Below are 18,427 nucleotides of genomic sequence, written 5' to 3' on the forward strand. Positions count from 1 at the left end.
TGCCCAGGATTGGTTCCTGCCATGTGCCCTGTGTTGGCTGGGATTGGCTCCAGCAGACCCCCGTGACCCTGTGTTCAGATTCAGCGGGTTGGAAAATGGATGGATGGATGGAGTGCCAGTAGTAAAGTGCCAATGCAGAACCATTGTCTTAGACTGTGTGATGGTGTTTACCATGAAAGGCTTGATGTATTACAAAGAAACAGTCTATAAATAACTGTAACTAATAAAATATTCAAAAAGGAAAATACAATTAAGAGTAAAATTAAAATGAAATGTCTGGACTCCATGCAGTTTGGTGCTTCCGCCATAGCTGCGATGAGTAAGCGGCATGCTGGTGTGGTGTGGCTGAGAGCTTCACCGCTGTGCCCGCTGTCACCAAATGTCGAAGTTCTTTGAATGCAGCTGGTGTAGGGCACCGCTGGAGACGTCTAGTGATGTGAGATTGACTTTCAGCACAAATTCATTCATTCATTCATTCTTGTTCTTCATTAACACAAAGACGATGAATAAATACCACTGGCACAATGCCAGTCACGGGGCGAGCAAGAAATTGAATGAAATGAAATTTACCCGGGAAGTGTCATCACTCATCTCTACCAAGCCTACACCTCCCGTTCAGTTTTAATCACAACAGTTTAAAACGCATAAAGCCTTCCTGAAATAACGGGCTTCAGTTAGACGCCGGGCAGCTTCAAATACAAGCCTTCCATAATGAAAGGAAAGCCGTCTGCTTTGTGTGTGTGCCTGAGGCCATTCCAGCGGCCAGAGTTATTATGCTAATGAAGACTGAGTGTAAACACTGCGACGTGCTCGTTATATCAACCACTGAATCGACTTGGCTGACATTATTTAATTTACCTTTTTAAAATAAAATTGGACTTTAATAAAGTCAGAATCACTGGACTTCACATTATAAAAATATTTCACAAGGCAGCCCAAATTGCCTTTGCAAAAAGCCTGGAATGGCTACGGTCTGAAGAAGGATGTTAAACTACAAAGAAATTGATTAGTAGTCTCTACACCTGTCTACTCCAATACCTTTAGTCGACTAAATAAAGAGATTAATAACTCAGTTTAGCTCTGACTTCACAAAACTATATTGTGACAAGAAACTCATCTGTTTCGCTCACCAAAGCCTATCATTTTGTAATGTCGTACAGGGTGATTCTAATGGGCGGAGCCACAAGTTATGATGGATTACTGTCTGAATAATGAAGCAATCCAAACAAAATAAAGATCACAGTACTCCTGGATAAATGTACGAACATCTTTGACTTATTTGTGAATTAACTGGGTGACGGTGAGAACAGTGTAGGTTATTTCCAGCAAGATGAAGCAACCTGTCACACGTCAGCTCGTAGCATGGCACAATTTGGATAGTTTGTTGGCAATCTGGTCATTTCTAAGGGACTATGGCCACCACGTGCGCCCTACCTGTCACCTTCAGATTTCTTCCTTTGGGGAGCACTGAACGGAAAAGTGTACAAGAAGAAACCTTGTACATTGGAGCAATTACTTCGAAACATTGAACAGGAAATTGCTGTCATAATCCCCACAATGCTCGAGGATACCATTGCCAATATGGAGCGATCTGTGTTTGCGAGAAGAAGGCGACCATTTTCAACACCGAATGTGATTGGATTGTTTCCACATCTATGAAGATATGCACTGTATTTACTTTGTTTCTATCATTTCATTCTTATGTGAGTAAGACATTATAACTTAAGACACTGGCCATTAGACTCTCCCAATATTTTATATAACCAAAGCCAGCAAGTTGGGGGCCTGACCTGTGTTGGCCAAACGTGCAAATAGAAATTTCATTGTACTGTGCGGACATAGCAATAACTCTGAAACCAAATGATGACACATCAACGCAAAACCTTACATGTCTGAAAAAATCACATGACATATCATTACCAAGTGTGATATTAATAAGCCACGATGAAACAAAATTAACAGAATGACATTTTTTTTAAACAGAATAGAACAGAATAAAATTTTTTATCACATGCCGAGTTGCTGTTCAGAATATCAATGACGATGGTCTTCAGTAACATTTACTCTTTTTGGATGGTTGACATGTCCCTAAGTCATATCATCTTCATGGCATTACTGAATACCACAATACAGAGACCTGCAGCAATGTCTGTGAGCTCCAAACCGCCAGCCTTACCCCTCCCCCAACACGGCCCCCCCATTCCACCCCACCACCAATGCACAGTTGTAGATGTGGTCCATGGATTCAGGTATCTCACAAGCTATCCGATTTATTAATGTGCAATTAAACATCTACTTGTGACACCACAATAAACGTGGAAACACAAGGAAGTAGCGTCCATGGATAAAAACCCAACAAAGAATTACCATAATACTTGAGTCCAATCCTATGCAGAAAGAAAAAATTGTTAACTAGGGAGAGCAGACAAATTTGATAGAAAGGTTGTGTAAATGACGGATGGGACACTTGCATTTCAACCAGCAATGACAAAAGTGCCAACACTTAAAACACACATACATATTTGCTTTCTTACCCTATCTTAATCCATTCCATTATAAAGATATACCCCGCAGTGCCGGGTGCTTCAGTTACACTCCCAGAAATGAAGGTGCTAAAGTGTTTTTTTTTAGAGATACACCAAGGAAGGTTCTAGAAAGAAAATGTATTTAGTAAGCTTCATAACAGATTCCATAAAAAGCCATCACAGATTTCTGCAATGTCAACGGGTTCATGCAAAGGGTGCTCACTGCCTACAGTAACACAGGCTAAGTTCAGGATTTCTCGATCTTTCAGATTTCTGCCAGGTTGCCTACCACCCTTTGCAGTTTTCTGTTTTGTCCACACATTAGGAACTTTTTCAAAGCCCAAATAGCAAACGTCACATGCAAAAAAACCCTTCCCAGAATGAAACGGGTCCTTGTCAAGCAATAGTTCTGTAAGAAACCATATAAGCCAGTAAAGTGCTAGCAAGGAACGAGTATATTTAAGAGTGTAGAATACTTTCCACAGTACTTTGTGATTGTTTTCACAAAGGAAGGCACTCTATAAAGGTAAAGGTTATCTCTCCACTGAAAAGGAAAGAAGGATAAGGACACAACATTTCAGCTGTGTAGCCTTTATCAGGTTTGCAACTCGAATGGAAAGAGTGGCTAACATTCTGTATATAGGAGGGAACAGAGGTGAAAGGAGATGGGGACGGCAGTCAAGAAAACACTGCCATTAGAGAAGATGAAGGGAGAGATGAAAAAGTCAGCTGGTCATCAAGACCTGGAGAATCATGTGGTCTGTCTAAGAATGAGGTGTTTTTCATTGAAAAGTGTCTTTGAAGCCCTACAAAAGAATACAAACAGGGACATCAATGTGGCGATGATGAAGGGATGTGAAGTGTTCTACAATTGGCTTTATAAGGTCTTTGGTTTTAATGGCTCCCTGAAATGGTCTGCTGGCCATCTCTCACCAATGTAGATGGCTGGACACTTTTTTTTTTACAAGAAAAGCAGTAGATACAAATTTTAGACTGGCAAGAAGCCTGCTGTCCAGAGGGGCTGGACAGAGGGGGCATCATTGGTGACATATTTCCAAGTGACACGGTAGCTCCTGTTACAGTTTAAAATGCCTGATGAGGAATATGTCTCTCCTCTGTGAAGTGAGCTGCAGACGAGAAGCTTGTACAAGTTAGGTTGTCCATAAAGAGAGATAATTGAGAGTATTTTTGGTAGTCTGGGAAACTCTTACCTGTAAAAAAAAGTTTCACACAATTAACCTTTTTGTATTTAGCAAATTTGTGTCCAAGCCTTTGTGTCTGGAGTTTGGGGACCTGGAGCACCCCACTGGAGACCACATATATATATTATGATGTCTGTCTTGTATGTTCCCTATACAGTTCTACATGTACACTTTGACTTAGCTGGACCAAATTTGGCATAGTTGCTTTTTAGGATGATAAGGTGACAAGGTGGACTACTTTGGAACCCAAAATTTGAACCCTGGAGTTTCCAGTCTTTTTTATTTTTTTTCTCTGTGCTACAGTTTGCACACGAGTGCCACCTGCTGGCTCAGAACAAGTGAAACAGCCAAACAGACTAGCAGACAAAATGACCAGAACATAACGTTACTTGCCTGGGCAACACGGCCTGCTGCTTCTATCTTCTGTAATATAAAAGGGATATCCCGGTGAGGCTAAGTGCAATAAAACATAAAGGGAAATCAAAGGGTTGTTGTTTAACTCCTGCTTTGTCTGCTTTTCTTTATAATTTAAGCACTATAAACTGTCCACCTTGAACTAAGAGTATGAGTCAAACATGATATCATTCATGGTTACAAACCAGCAAGGAGTTACCACAATTCTGGAATCCAATTAAAAAGACGAACAAATTTTTGACTAACAAGAACAGAGACATTGATAAGCAGTGTGGATGACAGAAGGGACAGCTGGCAAAAAACAAAGGGGTCTCCATTTAGAAATAAAAAAATCTTTGCTAAACACATAAACGTACTTGTAATATGCAACCAGCCACCTTCCAAACCTGCCTTATCCTGAACAGGGACACAGGGCATCTGGAGCCTATCCCTGCAGGCATAAACTGCAATACAGTTTACAATACAATACAGTTTATTTTTGTATAGCCCAAAATCACACAGGAAGTGCCGCAATGGGCTTTAACAGGCCCTGTCTCTTGACAGCCCCCCAGCCTTGACTCTCTAAGAAGACAAGACAAAAACCCTTGTAGGGAATAAATGGAAGAAACCTTGGGAAAGGCAGTTCAAAGAGAGACCCATTTCCAGGTAGGTTGGGCAGGAAGAATCCCTTGACCGGACACTAGTCCATAACAGGGTGAATCCACACAGACATACACACACACACCCACACACACACACACACACACACACTCACAAACAAGGGCATATTTAGCTTCACCACTTTACCTAACCTGCATGTCCTTAGACTGTTGGGGGAAAGTGGACCACTCAGATGAATACATACATGTTATGAATAAGAAGTCCCAAAAATATTTTCCAAAATTGTTCAATGGGGGAAACTTTACTATTAAACCTCACCTATATATCTGGGTAAACACCAGGTCTTCATAAAACACAAAGTTTATGTTCACATTCAGTTCAGACTTGTGCCACAGAGTATTAGCCGTGTACCGTTCATCAGGTGTCTAACACACCCCAGGGAGCGAGCAGGGTCATCTTAACACGTGGGCACGCAGGGCAGTTGACCAGGGGCCCCATGCTAATCTATGTATGTGTGACTTGCTGAGTGGTTGTGTAGGTAGGGGTCCCAGTGCACTGCTTTGCCTGGGGGCCTATGATGCAGTGTTAAAATCCTGTTTTTCCAGTTGAGGCGGCTGCCAAACATCAAGCCTGTTTTTTGTCTAAAAGCAACCTTGAAAGAGTGATACATGCTTTTATAACCTCTCGTCTAGACTACTGCAATGCACTTCTTTTTGGAATTAGCCAGGCCTCCATTGCTCGCCTACAGCTGGTGCAAAATGCTCGATTTTTAACTGGTACAAGCAAGCATGAGCATGTTACTCCGGTTTTGGCTTCCCTTTTCTGGCTTCCAATTCATTTTTTAATCCATTTTAAGATTCTTGTATTTGTTTTTAAATCCTTTAATGGTTGTGCGCCATTTTATCTGTCAGAACTTCTGCTCCCTTATGTACCGTCTCGCTCTCTCAGGTCAGCAGACCAGATGCTTTTACGTGTTTCTCAGACACAATGCAAACTCAGAGGTGATCGGACTTTTTCAGTTGATGCTCCAAAATCGGGAACGATTTGCCATTACACGTTAGGCAGGCTCCTTCACTTGCTGTCTTTAAATCGAATTTAAAAACACACTTTTACTCCCTGGCCTTTAACCCAGTGGGATATATTGACTATCTGTGTACTTTTTATTATGAATTTCTTCAGCATTTATGTGTTTCTGTTTCTTTTACCCTTTGGTTATTGTGTGTCTGATATGTTGGGTTTTATTGTACAGCACTTTGGTCAGCCTTGATGTTGTTTTTAAAGTGCTTTATAAATAAATAGATCTCTCTATTATAAAAACAAAATCTTGGAAGGTTGGAAGGAGATGAGACGTGATTTTCTCAGAGAGATGCTTTCACAGCATGCGAGACGAGACTTTGTGCCAAGAGATTTAACCAGGCCCAGGGCCGGAAGTAAAAGACAAAGAGTAGATGACAAAGTAGAACATTGTAAAGAATTCAAAAACATTGGTGCGATACACGTGCAGAGCAGCTTAGAGATAATGGAAGTATAAAAAATGATACTAAAGATCACACTAGCGCAAACAAATGGAAAATATTACTCGGTGAAATAACCGAACAATGAAAAGAGATCGAATATATTGTTAGGATTTAAACTTTAAGTCGGAGACTTGTAGATTGTCTAATTTATGTTGCCATCAGGGAAAAAAAAAAAGTAGTGTTTCTTCCCAATGAAGAGGCGTATCGCGAGAATTAAAAGATTTGTTGTTTGCTGAAAGTGAAATCCTGCGAGAGAAAATTTCAAGCATGGACACGGTTCAATCATTTCTCATTTGTGTGAATGCTATTGTCAGATACATTTCTTGCAGAGAGACAGAAAAATGGTATTCACTCATGGGCAGGTATACTTTGTGTTGTCACGATGTAATTCCAAACACGGAATCAAAATTCAATGAGATATTGACGAAAATGTAAAAGCGAAAAGAGATCAAATATATGGACATAGGTGATGTGACAGAAGTGCATCTCACGCGGCACGGCAGCAGCAGCAATCCAGCAGCTGATCGAGCAAAGAGGAGGTAAAAAAAAAACTGTATTTGTTTCCCATTGTATCACCGTTTAAGAGGGGGTGTCGGAGGAGTGACTGCGTCTCCTTGGGGTGCGTTCAGCCTCCTCTTCACTACGCGAGCGGCAGAGACGCGAAGTGGCTGGCGTGTAGTACAGGCCGCTTTGGGCGAGCAAAGCAAGCAGGGGGAAAAGCCCCATAATAAATAAATAAATAAATAATGCTGTTAAGATGGCCCTGTCAGGGAGCCCTCAGTTTTGAGGCATGACATTCTGTCTTCCACTTTGTTTTCATGGCGGGAAGAACCCTTTTCAATTTTTCTTTTTGTCTAAATGGTATACAGGAAGCGTGCCTGTAGTGTTTCTGTATAAATATTCAGAATGTGCTTCCATTTTCTTCAGTCCAGCTATTGATTTGCTTATCTTGAATTTGAAAGATGCTTACAGATGAGCTAATAAAGGCTGGAATGAGTTCTGCCCATAAGACAACACACACTAGACGATTATTTCCGATTGTGTCTGCCTTTTGGCTTACGTAACTAGAATTCAAGAAGCCTTCCTCATTATTCGATTGCTCCATTATGATGTCCTGCTCCTATTATTGCAGGAGTTGGTAATAAAATGCACAAAGATCCTCAACTAAGTTGAAGATTCCTTCTCGTTCCTCTTAGGTGGTCCTCTGGCCCCCATTGGCCTGCACATGTTCAACTCTCGAGCTGCGAGCTCCTGAAGCACCGAGTGCAGTTCATTGTTCGGCCCGCCGGCGTGGCCTTCCCGTTATCGTTTATGGATTTTCTAAATAGCTCTTAGCAAGGAAGTTAATGCAAGTGGCGGCACATTTGTGCGAGGCACGCGCGGCATTTAATAAAATGTAAATGCACACGTTAGCGAAAGGTCCTCATAAATTGCAAGGCGGCCAGCTCTTCACACCATTTCAAGTGCAAATGGCAGCTTTTATACAGAAGAATTTCGAGATATGACTTTGTTGAAGTGAGAACTGTGATTGCTTCTATTAAACACTCTGCCAAGGCCAGCGATCATTTTAAGATGCGCATTTCCTTGAAGGCTCTAATAACAAACGGCCTCCGTTAAATTAATGGGTCGCACATTCGCCCTCACGCTGCCACGCCGCACTTTCGCTGATTGGTTTCGGGCATCGCTCACGTAGGGCATGCATAATGCTTGCAGTTTTACTGGAATTTGTTCAAATAAAGATGATGTTTTTTCCCCCCCATGTTTGTCAATCTGTTGCTGTGTATAGCGCAGTTCACAGGGAACACCCTTCTTGGGCGCCAGCCATTATTTAATTTACTTTCACAGCCCTCGTAGTGCAAAGAAATTTATGTGCAAATTGAGTAAATGCCGTGTAGCTGTCTTCACTCATAAAAATCTTTAATAGAGCCAGCAGTGGAGCAGCCCTCCAATCCATCACTGTTTCGGTATTTAGCTCATTGATCTGCTTATTGGAATCACAGGTTCTGTAAAAGTGTTGGCAGGGAGTGAAGCTGCACTCTGCTGAGTCTAATGTGGCCCAAAAGTGCCTGCTAATTGCCATGTTGGCACCTTGTGCCAGGTGGTAGAGAGCAGCTTTATTATACATGTCAAAAATTTCATTAAGATTGACTCTACCATTTTGGAATAATGCACAGTTTTGGAGTTGCACCACCACTACAGGCCACCTCCCTGATGGCCATTGTGACACCAGTAGGGCCGTGCCAGCCCCCCAACCCAACCCAACACAGACAGACGCAAGAGACACACTTATAAAAGCACAAGTGGTTTTTATTTTTTCTTCGCTGGTGAGCATTGCCTTCCCCGTCCCCACAAGTACAACACAGTCTCAAGCACAAAGATGAGCACACCTTAAACACAATACTCTTCTGCTTTTTCTCTTTCTCTTTCTCCTCCACTCCTCCTCAGTAAGCTTCGTCTCCCTCCTCCTGACTCTGGCCCTCGGAGTAGTGTCTGCTGCCTCCTTTTATATGTTACCTGGCAGTGCTCCAGGTGCTTGATGACCTACTCCTGGCAGCACTTCTGGGTGTGGTGGAAGAGCTGCCCATAAGGGTTCAGAAGGAGCTGCAGCACCCCCTGGCAGCGCCCACAGAACCCAACAGGGCTGTATGCAACTCCAACTCCCATGAAGCTCTGGCACCACTGCAACCTACTGGGGCTGCCATCTAGTGTACTGGGTAGAGGTAATGTTCTGACCATGTTTGCGCACCCCCCAACCCCCCCACCCCCTGGTCCTTCCAGGCAAGGACCCCAGCGGTCCACAATACCATATTTAGTTTATATTTTAAAGTGGGTCAACAGCAACCTACATGCTTAAAAATGCTGTTTTTTAATGACATTTTATTGTTCTTTACTGGTTTGTGTGGTTCTGCGTAAAACGATTGCTTAACTGGGCACCATTTAATTCTGGGAAAGGTTCTTTGCTTATTAAGTTGGTTCTTTGTGCTTTGAAAAATTTCCTAATACTGTGGAACCTCGGTTCACGAACGTCTCGGTACACGTACAACTCGGTTTACGACCAAAACGTTCGCCAAACTTTTGCCTCGGTTCACGACCACACACTCGGTATACGAACAAGCCAGTTTCCCTTTTGGTTTGTGCGCGCCGATGATTTCTGCACCTGTTGCATTGTTCTCGGTCAGACGTGCGTGCGTGCGTGCTTTACCTGTGAACTCTTTGTGCTCTATTTCATTTCCCTTCCAGTTCGTACGTGCCGATTACTGTATTTAAGCACGTGTTCAGCCTCTCCCTGTTCATTGTTCTCAGTCAGACTTGCGTGCTTTACCTGTGAACTCTTTGTGCTGTACAGTATTTTGTGTGTTTTTGCAGTTAACCATGGCTTCTAAGCAAGTGAAGAGTGGTGAGAAGAAAGTGCTGCAATGTTACTTTTCTCTTTTTTTCAAATGTTTATTTTTTTCCATGTGCTTAAAACTCATTTAAAAAGAGTGTTTACAGCAATCGGGCTGTAATGCTATTAGCGTGAACTCCTGCAATGTTACTGTCTTGGTTGGCTTTTAAATAAAGTTCAGATTTGTTCAAATGTTCCTTTTTTCCCCCTGTGATTAAAACTCATTTTTTAAAAAAAGTGTTTATTTGTAAGAATTGTGAGGCTATAGCACGAACTGCTGCAATGTTACAGAGAGGGAGGGGGCTCGGGTGCTTCTGAGAGATAGAGGGGGAGGGGGCTCGTGTGCTGCTGAGAGAGGGGGGGGGGGAGGCTGGGGAGGCTCGCGTGCTGCTGAGAGAGAGACCCTGCGCGTGCAGCTGAGCAAGGAGTCTGGGTGTTTGTGTGAGTGTTATTCAATGTTTTTACATTAGTTTACTATTACACTGTGCATTCTATGGTGTAATTAACTATATTTGTGCTTAAAAATCTTTAAAAAAATATATTTACATACAGTTTGTACAGTCTGGAACAGATTAATTGTATTTACATACAATCCTATGGGGGAAATTGCTTCGGTTCACGACCAAATCGGTTTATGACCAGAGGTTTGGAACGAATTATGGTCGTGAACCAAGGTTCCACTGTATGTAGAAAAAATTGTTAATGTTTGGTAGGCTACCTAGCAGGTCACTAGCAGATTAAGAAAACCTCAGCTTGGCCTATGTGACTGTGTGCAGTGAGAGTGTTTTTAAAATCCTGACCCTTTAGTATTTAACAATTCTCATTTCATTTCATTTTCCAATGCTTATCTGAAGCCGGGTCTCAGGGTCAGCAGTCTTAGCAACGAGGCCCACACCACTCTTGCCAACTCATATTGTGGGATCCAAAGGCATCTGGGAGATATAGTCCTCTCAGAGAGCCCTGGTTATTCCCCCGGGGGTCTCCTCCCACCTGGTTGTGACCCCATAAAACCTCCACAGGGAGGTGTCCAGGAGGCATCTATGTCAGGACCACCTAAATTGTTTCCTCTTGATGCAGAGGTCCAGCGGCTGTACTCTGAGTCTCTTCTAGATGAGCGTGTGTCTCACCCTATCTCTAAGGGGGAGTTCAGCCACCCTGAGGAGAAAGGTGTGAAAAGAATGAGTCTCAAGACACTGGAAAGGTTTGGGGCTGCCACCCGTATATTGTCCCTGGCTGCAAAAAGGGTTTTTAAGTAAGCACTGATGTGCATAGACTGAGCTCCAGACTGAACTGAACTAGTGGTGGAGAAGATGGCGGTTTTAGAGGGTGAGACCGGAAATGATGTCATCTGAAGCAGGAAACTAGAAGTAACGTTTTTCTTGTGTTGGAACTGGAACCGGAAGTGACATTGTTGTTGTTAAGTCAGGCATGTTTTCCCATATTTGGCCTGCAGAGATAACAGAATAAGATTTAGCGCACCCCGTCACCCCCTGGCCTGGTGGATAATTACCTCCACTTGGTCCAGTCAGCTTCCTCCTAGTCGCACGTGTGACACTGGGTACCTCATTTCGGTGAGGGTAGGCGACTGGTAAATTGAGAGCTTTGCCTTCTGAGAAGGAGTGCCATCCACATGAAGTTTCCGGAAAGAACCTTTATTAATTTAGATCTGCATTGGGCTCCATACAGTAAATAACCATGAGGAGATGGTAACATAACCACATAACCACATGACCACATAACAACGCTCGCAAACCCATTCCGTCTATCGATCTCACCATCCCATTTCCTCTTACTCATGAACGGGACCCCGAGGTACTTAAACTCCTTGAATTGAGGCAGTAACTCATCTTCCCACTTGGGGAGGACACCCCACCTTTTTCCCACTGAGGACCATGGTCTGAAATTTGAAGGTGCTGATCCTCATCCCTGCTGCTTCACATTCAGTCACAAGCGATCTCAATGTGCGCTGGAATTCTCAGCCTGATAGGCCAACAGGACCACGTCATCCGCAAAAAGCAATGATGCAATTCTAAGGCCACCAAACTGGACCCCCTCCCCTCCTCAACTATGCCTTGAAACAGGACAGGAGACAAAGCACAGCCCTGGTGGAGTCCCACACCCACTAGAAATGGTGCTGATGTTTGTCCGAGAATGTGGAAGCAGCTGTCACTGTGCTTATACAGATATTTAACAAATCTCTTCATGGTTATTTACTGTATGGAGGCTGATGCAGATCTAAGTTAATAGTGGTGGCTCTGAGGTTAGGGATCTGCACTGGTAATCAGAAGGTTGCCGGTTCAAATCCTGTAAACTCCAGAAGTAACTGTACTCCGTTGGGCCCCTGAGCAAGGTCCTTAACCTATAATTGCTCCATCCTGGGTATGACATTAATCTGCATCCAGCCCTGCATGTAGGCCCTCCAACCTACAGGGAAAAACTTGAGGGTTGGTGGCAGAATTGGCACTCCAGTCACCATAAAAAAACCTCATACTGCTCCAATCCATCTGAACTAGTGTGGTGCTGAGGTGTCACTAATTGCATGCTAAATCTGGGATCCTAAATTGATTTGTCATGTAGTGGGTGCAGCAATGTGCTCTATCAGCGTGTGCTCCTAACCTCTTTCTGGAACCTTCATGTGGATGGCTGTTTTGGGAACTAAAACAGGATCCCCATACAGCATCGCTCTAAAGAGCCATTCTGATACCTTTATTTGTGCAAAACTTTGTGAAAACTGGCTTAATTGTCATGGGGTCTTTGGTGAACAAACAAATGAACAGGATCATCTCAGTGTGCAAAATGGACAAATATCATCAAACAAAGCCAAAAACTTCAAAAGACAGACGGGGGTATTGTAATTTTATTTATATGGAAGATTACTGATAAAGCATGGGACCCAAAGGACAGGGGTTCATCGGTGTCACTCATGGTTATTTACTGCATGGAGGACGATGCAGATCTAAATTAATAAAGGTTCTTTCTGGAACCTTCATGCGAATGGCTATTTTGGGAACTGAAACAGGATCCCCTATGGCATCGCTCCAAAGAGCCACTCGGATGCCTTTATTTGTGCAAATCTTTATGAAATACTGCAAAATGGATAAATAACATCAAACGAAGCCAAAAACTTCAAAAGACAGACAGGGGGGTATTGTAATTTTATTTATATGCAAGATTACTGATAAAGCATGGGACCCAAAGGACTGGGGTTCATCGGTGTCACTCTAAATAAGTCCAGAAATGTGAAGGTCAAGCCGAGTTTTTCTCAGTGCTTACCCCATGAGCTGTAACCCCACCTGATCAAAGCACTGTGATGTCCCTACATTGATGGATTGAAGGCCAGAGGTCCACATGACCATCATCATCTAATTCTTCCATATGAAGCCTGAAAACCATGAGGACTAATTGAGATCGTTTATGTTAGGGGGGGCTGGGTGGTCTCGTGGCCTTGGAACTTCTGCAGATTTTGTTTTTTTCTCCAGCCCTCTGGAGTTAATGTTTTTTCTGTCCTCTCTGAACATCGGACCTTACTTTATTCTTTGTTAATTAGTAATGCCAAATTTTCATATTTTTTTCTTTTTTTTCTTTCTTCATCTTGTAAAGCACTTTGAGTTGCATCATTGGTATGAAAGGGTGCTATAGAAATAAATGTTGTTGTTGTTGTACTCAATGTGTACCCCGGATATGAACTCTGGTCCTGACCATATGAGGAGCTGAACCAGCGGAGTGCTCTGTGACCTCAGTTGACTAACCAGGCTCCTGACTAAGAGGGCTTTTATTTCTCTTCATTTGAGCTCTGCAACAAGCATTCCAGATATGAGATGTGTGGAGCTCATGCAGGGTGGGCAACAGTTATACTGGACAAGACCACTAGCAGTATGTAAGTCTCTTCTTCAAAAATGCACATAATGTGGTCAAGCTGCGTGCAGACTGTGCCCCTGAACTCTGCATAGGCTCTACCCCCAAGGTAGTACGTGGTTTCTGCCTGCTTAAAGACGAGACACCCCTAACCCTAACATTATGTATCTAGTTCTTATTTTAACCCTAATTTAATCCTTTACACTCAATGTATACCAAGATCACAATTTAATTATTTAACTATTTTATTGATTGATTGATTGATTGATTGATTGATTGATTGATTGATTGATTGATTCATGTGCATTTTAAGGAAGACATAATTTTAAAATTATAATTTATCCTTATTTGTTAAATTAATTTTTTATGGATATGGGAGGGGGGAATCTGATTTTAGACCCTACTCTTAGAACCAATATTAAATAGGAAAGGGGGATATTAATAATGTATTTTAAATATGAGTTATGCACAGAATTAAAAAATAAGATTATTAAATGTATCTATTGATTTATTTACTATTTATTTATTTTAGTTGGAAAGACAGCCGTGCTGGTACGAGACTTTTGATAAAATTAATTTTAGTGGTTTAGACTATGTGTGCCAGAGCATGCCTATAAGACCATATCCCCTACCCTAAGTTTAACATTATGTAACTTGTAGCTGTGGGGTATGTCAGATTTGCTGATCTCTATGTCAGTTTAAACGACTGGAAATCGCTGGCCATGTCACCTTTACCGACCGAGAGCCGACTTTCCAGTGAAGTTGCGCGTGACTCGTTTTCTGACAGCCAATAGCATGCTGCTTGATGGAGCCGGTGCTGCAAGAAGGTGTAGACGAGGGAGGATACTGGAGGAGCTCAAAGAATTGTTTCCATGCCACCTGGGTCACCCCATTTAATCCGATGCTACCAAATAGCAAAGGAAACAAGCGCAAAAGATCATAAATAATAGTCTGCTTTCTTAAGTGGGTCCCCGTTCTGTACCAAGTTCAGGGTTAAGGTTAAGGTTTTTATAGGACTCTGACCCAAAACGTGTGGAGTCAGCAGCCCTCATTGGGTGTCCTCTCAGTGCTCAATATCATTAATAACAGCACCACCTCTTGTCCTGGAGTGGTATTACATATCTCCGATGAGCCCTGAAGGTGATCCTCTGATGTGTATGTGTGACAGAAAGGTTAAATGTTCAGCCTTAGTCTCTGCTGTTTGTTTCCCCTTTCTCATTCTGTCATAGTATGTAAAACATGAGACATCAGACAGACAAGCTCGTCTTCTGTTTGTCAGGTCCAAAACACTGCCGTTCCTTATTCTTCATTGTTGTGTTCTATGCATTGTACGTTCAGGTGAACAATCATTGGTTGTCAGCACTCTACGACTAAAGACAAGAGCAAACTTTTTTCATTTATGCCAGAGAGAGTGACAGACTACAGTATTTAGACTGAGTTGCTGTGCATGTCACATTATGTGACTGGATTCATGGGCGCACCCTGCAGACTGCTACTGACTTGCTAAGAAAATCATTGAAAAAGTAGCCTAGATTGGCATACAGTAGTCTTTATTTAGCAGTATTAAGAGGACAAGATGGAGATGACTCAGTTTTGATCTGGGATCAAATGTGACAAACCTCTGTCTGGTCCAGTCCACATCTGGGACCATTGTGGAGTTTAGGATGTAGAGAACTTTACACCTAGGAGAGATGATCTATCAATGAAACACACCTATGCTGCTTTTACTAAATGAATTGCTTACCCTTTAAGGGGGGCAACACTCCAACCTAATGGAGTAAATAAGAGACTTGGGAAGTGCTGCACTGGAAATCAGAACATCTCATCGAATTCCTCTCTTTTTCTCCCTGTAAAATGCACGACCTTGACAGAAAAATGAAGATGTTTAGGTGCCCTTTGATAGAATTAAATGCTACCTGCCTTGTTTACTAATTCAGGCTCCCAGAAATGAACTTTACATCACCCTCATATAACCTTTTCAGGGTCAAACAGTCATGATATGCTTCTGCTGGTAACATCTCTATTCAGGGAGGAAAGTCTGGGCCTGCAGTAGTGATATGCAGACATTGGCACGTGCTGGTGCTGCTGCTGGAACAATGTAATACTCTTCTGATGTCCACTTTCATCCTAATAATTAACCAGGTGGGTGACAAAATGAGTGGCATTGCATGAGTGTCATTAAAAAAAGAAACAAGAGGTGCACTGTAAGTATTAAAACACAAGACTGTGCTGTTCTGTTCTCATTTATGGATGATGGAGTCCTTAGATAGATAGATAGATAGATAGATAGATAGATAGATAGATAGATAGATAGATAGATAGATAGATAGATAGATAGATAGATAGATAGATAGATAGATAGATAGATAGATAGATAGATAGATAGATAGATAGATAGATGTGAAAGGCAGTATATAATAGACAGACAGATTGATGGATACAATACAATACAATACAGTTTATTTTTGTATAGCCCAAAATCACACAGGAAGTACCGCAATGGGCTTTAACAGGCCCTGCCTCTTGACAGACCCCCAGCCTTGACTCTCTAAGAAGACAAGGAAAAACTCCCAAAAAAAACCTAGTAGGGAAAAATGGAAGAAACCTTGGGAAAGGCAGTTCAAAGAGAGACCCCTTTCCAGGTAGGTTGGGCGTGCAGTGGGTGTCAAAAGAAGGGGGTCAATACAATACAATGCAGTACACAGAACAGAACAATTTCTCAATATAGTAAGAAATAAAAAATATAAATTTTAGAAGTACAGAGCAGAATTTAACAGTAGATGATATATCCCATAATAAGATTTGGATTTGTGTAGAGTCCTGGAGACCTCATCCATCAAGCTGCCTCCCCCATTTGGCTATTCCACGGCTGAAACAGTCCTAGGCCAGCCAATCCGATGAAAGGACCCCTCTTTCCCACGATTCCCGCGATCCTCCATCTGGGATGACTTTTCCTTAGGCAGGCAAAACAACTTGGCAGGTGGGCCGTGGCACCAAGTGCCACATTTGAGTACCGAGAAGAAAAACAGAATAAGTGAGGGTTAGTATACAATTATAACTGTCATGTTACTTATGTTTAAGTGCTAATGACTAACAACAGAGATGCAGTCTGTACAGTTAATCAGCAGCTCTAGTCAGGATATGCTAAACTGAAGTAGTGAGTCTTCAGCCGGGATTTAAAAGCTGAGACCGAAGGGGCATCTCTTATAGTAGCAGGCAGACCATTCCACAGTTTAGGGGCCCTGTAACTAAAAGCTCGACCTCCCACTGTTATTTTATTAATCCTTGGAATCATAAGCAGACTGGCATCTTGAGATCTTAATGTGCGCTCTGGTTTGTAAGTCATGATAAGTTCAGACAAGTAAACCAGACCTCGACCATTTAATGCTTTATATGTTAAAAGAAGGATTTTGAAATCTGCCCTAAACTTAACCGGGAGCCAATGTAAGGATTTAAGAACTGGAGTTATGTGTTCGTATTTTCTTGTTCTTGTAATAATTCTCTCAGCTGCATTTTGGATTAACTGGAGGCTGTATAAAGAACAGTTTGAACATCCAGTGAACACCGCATTGCAGTAGTCAATCCTACTAGAGATAAATGCATGAATTAGTTTCTCAGAATCCTGTTTATTTAAAAAGCGCCTTAATTTCCTAACATTTTTAAGATGGAAGAAACATGTTTTGGTCAACTTTGTAATATGCGCTCTAAATGACATGCTAGAGTCAAAGATAACTCCTAGATTGCGGGCTGATTCAGTAAAATTGACTGGGATTCCCACTGAGTTAAATGACGACAAAATATTGTTGTGATCGGCATCATTCCCTCCAACAATTAACATCTCTGTTTTATCTGTATTTAAAGACATGTAGTTCTTATTCATCCATTCCTTTAATTCACTAACACAACTAATTAAAGACAACATCGGAGAAACTTCATTTGATTTAAATGAAAGGTATAACTGGGTGTCATCTGAATACGAGTGAAAATTAACATTATGTTTCCTAATGATAGATCCCAGTGGAAGCATGTACAGTGAAAACAGTAAAGGTCCCAGTACTGAGCCCTGCGGGACACCATATTGAACTTCTGTGTATAGTGATGGAGTACTGTCAGCACATTTCTGTACATATTGGAATCGATTTGATAAGTAAGAACTAAACCAAGTGAGCACGGTCCCTGTAAGCCCAACATCATTTTCTAGCCTGTGCAGTAAAATAGAATGGTCGATGGTGTCAAATGCTGCACTTAAGTCCAACAACATAATTACAGTGGAGTTTCCTTCCTCAGAGGATATCAGAATGTCGTTTACAACCCGTGTTAGTGCCGTTTCTGTACTATGACCAGTGTGAAAACCAGACTGGAATTTCTCAAATAAATTGTAATGCATAAGGTGTGTCTGAAGCTGACTGGCGACTACTTTTTCTAGTATTTTAGAGAGAAACGGTAAATTTGAAATAGGCCTATAATTATTTAGTATATGTGGGTCAAGGTCTGACTTTTTAAGTAATGGTTTAATGACTGACACTTTTAGTGTATCAGGTACTGTGCCATGCAATAATGAACTATTGATAATGTTTAGGATAGGCGCTGCAAGAACATCCATTGCACTTTTTACTAGTTTTGTTGGCACTGGAACTAGGGAACAAGTAGTGGGCTTCATTTTAGAAATTAAACTTAAGACTTCCTGCTCAGTTACAGGATTAAAATTACTAAAGTGCTGAGTGCAATGTGAGACAGGGTCTGCTAAGCTAGTATTTGGTTTGTACTGTGATGCAGAGATCTGGGATCTTATATTTTTAATTTTCTCATTGAAGAAGTTAATAAAGTCTGTACTGCTAATGTCTGTTGGTATTTTGCACTGTTGATCTGAATTTCCATTTGTTAATTTAGCCACTGTTCTAAACAGTACCCGAGGATTTTTATTATTGC

At 41.8% G+C, this 18,427-nt stretch overlaps 1 protein-coding gene across 1 annotated transcript in view; it reads left to right on the forward strand.

The window, feature by feature from the left end:
• The window catches only part of spock1 (SPARC (osteonectin), cwcv and kazal like domains proteoglycan 1), a 633,015-nt gene that overhangs the window by 493,185 nt on the left and 121,403 nt on the right, over positions 1-18,427 (forward strand). The gene's annotated exons all lie outside the window — the stretch shown is intronic.

Source organism: Erpetoichthys calabaricus, chromosome 11, assembly GCF_900747795.2.
Source record: "Erpetoichthys calabaricus chromosome 11, fErpCal1.3, whole genome shotgun sequence".
Lineage (NCBI taxonomy): Eukaryota > Metazoa > Chordata > Cladistia > Polypteriformes > Polypteridae > Erpetoichthys > Erpetoichthys calabaricus.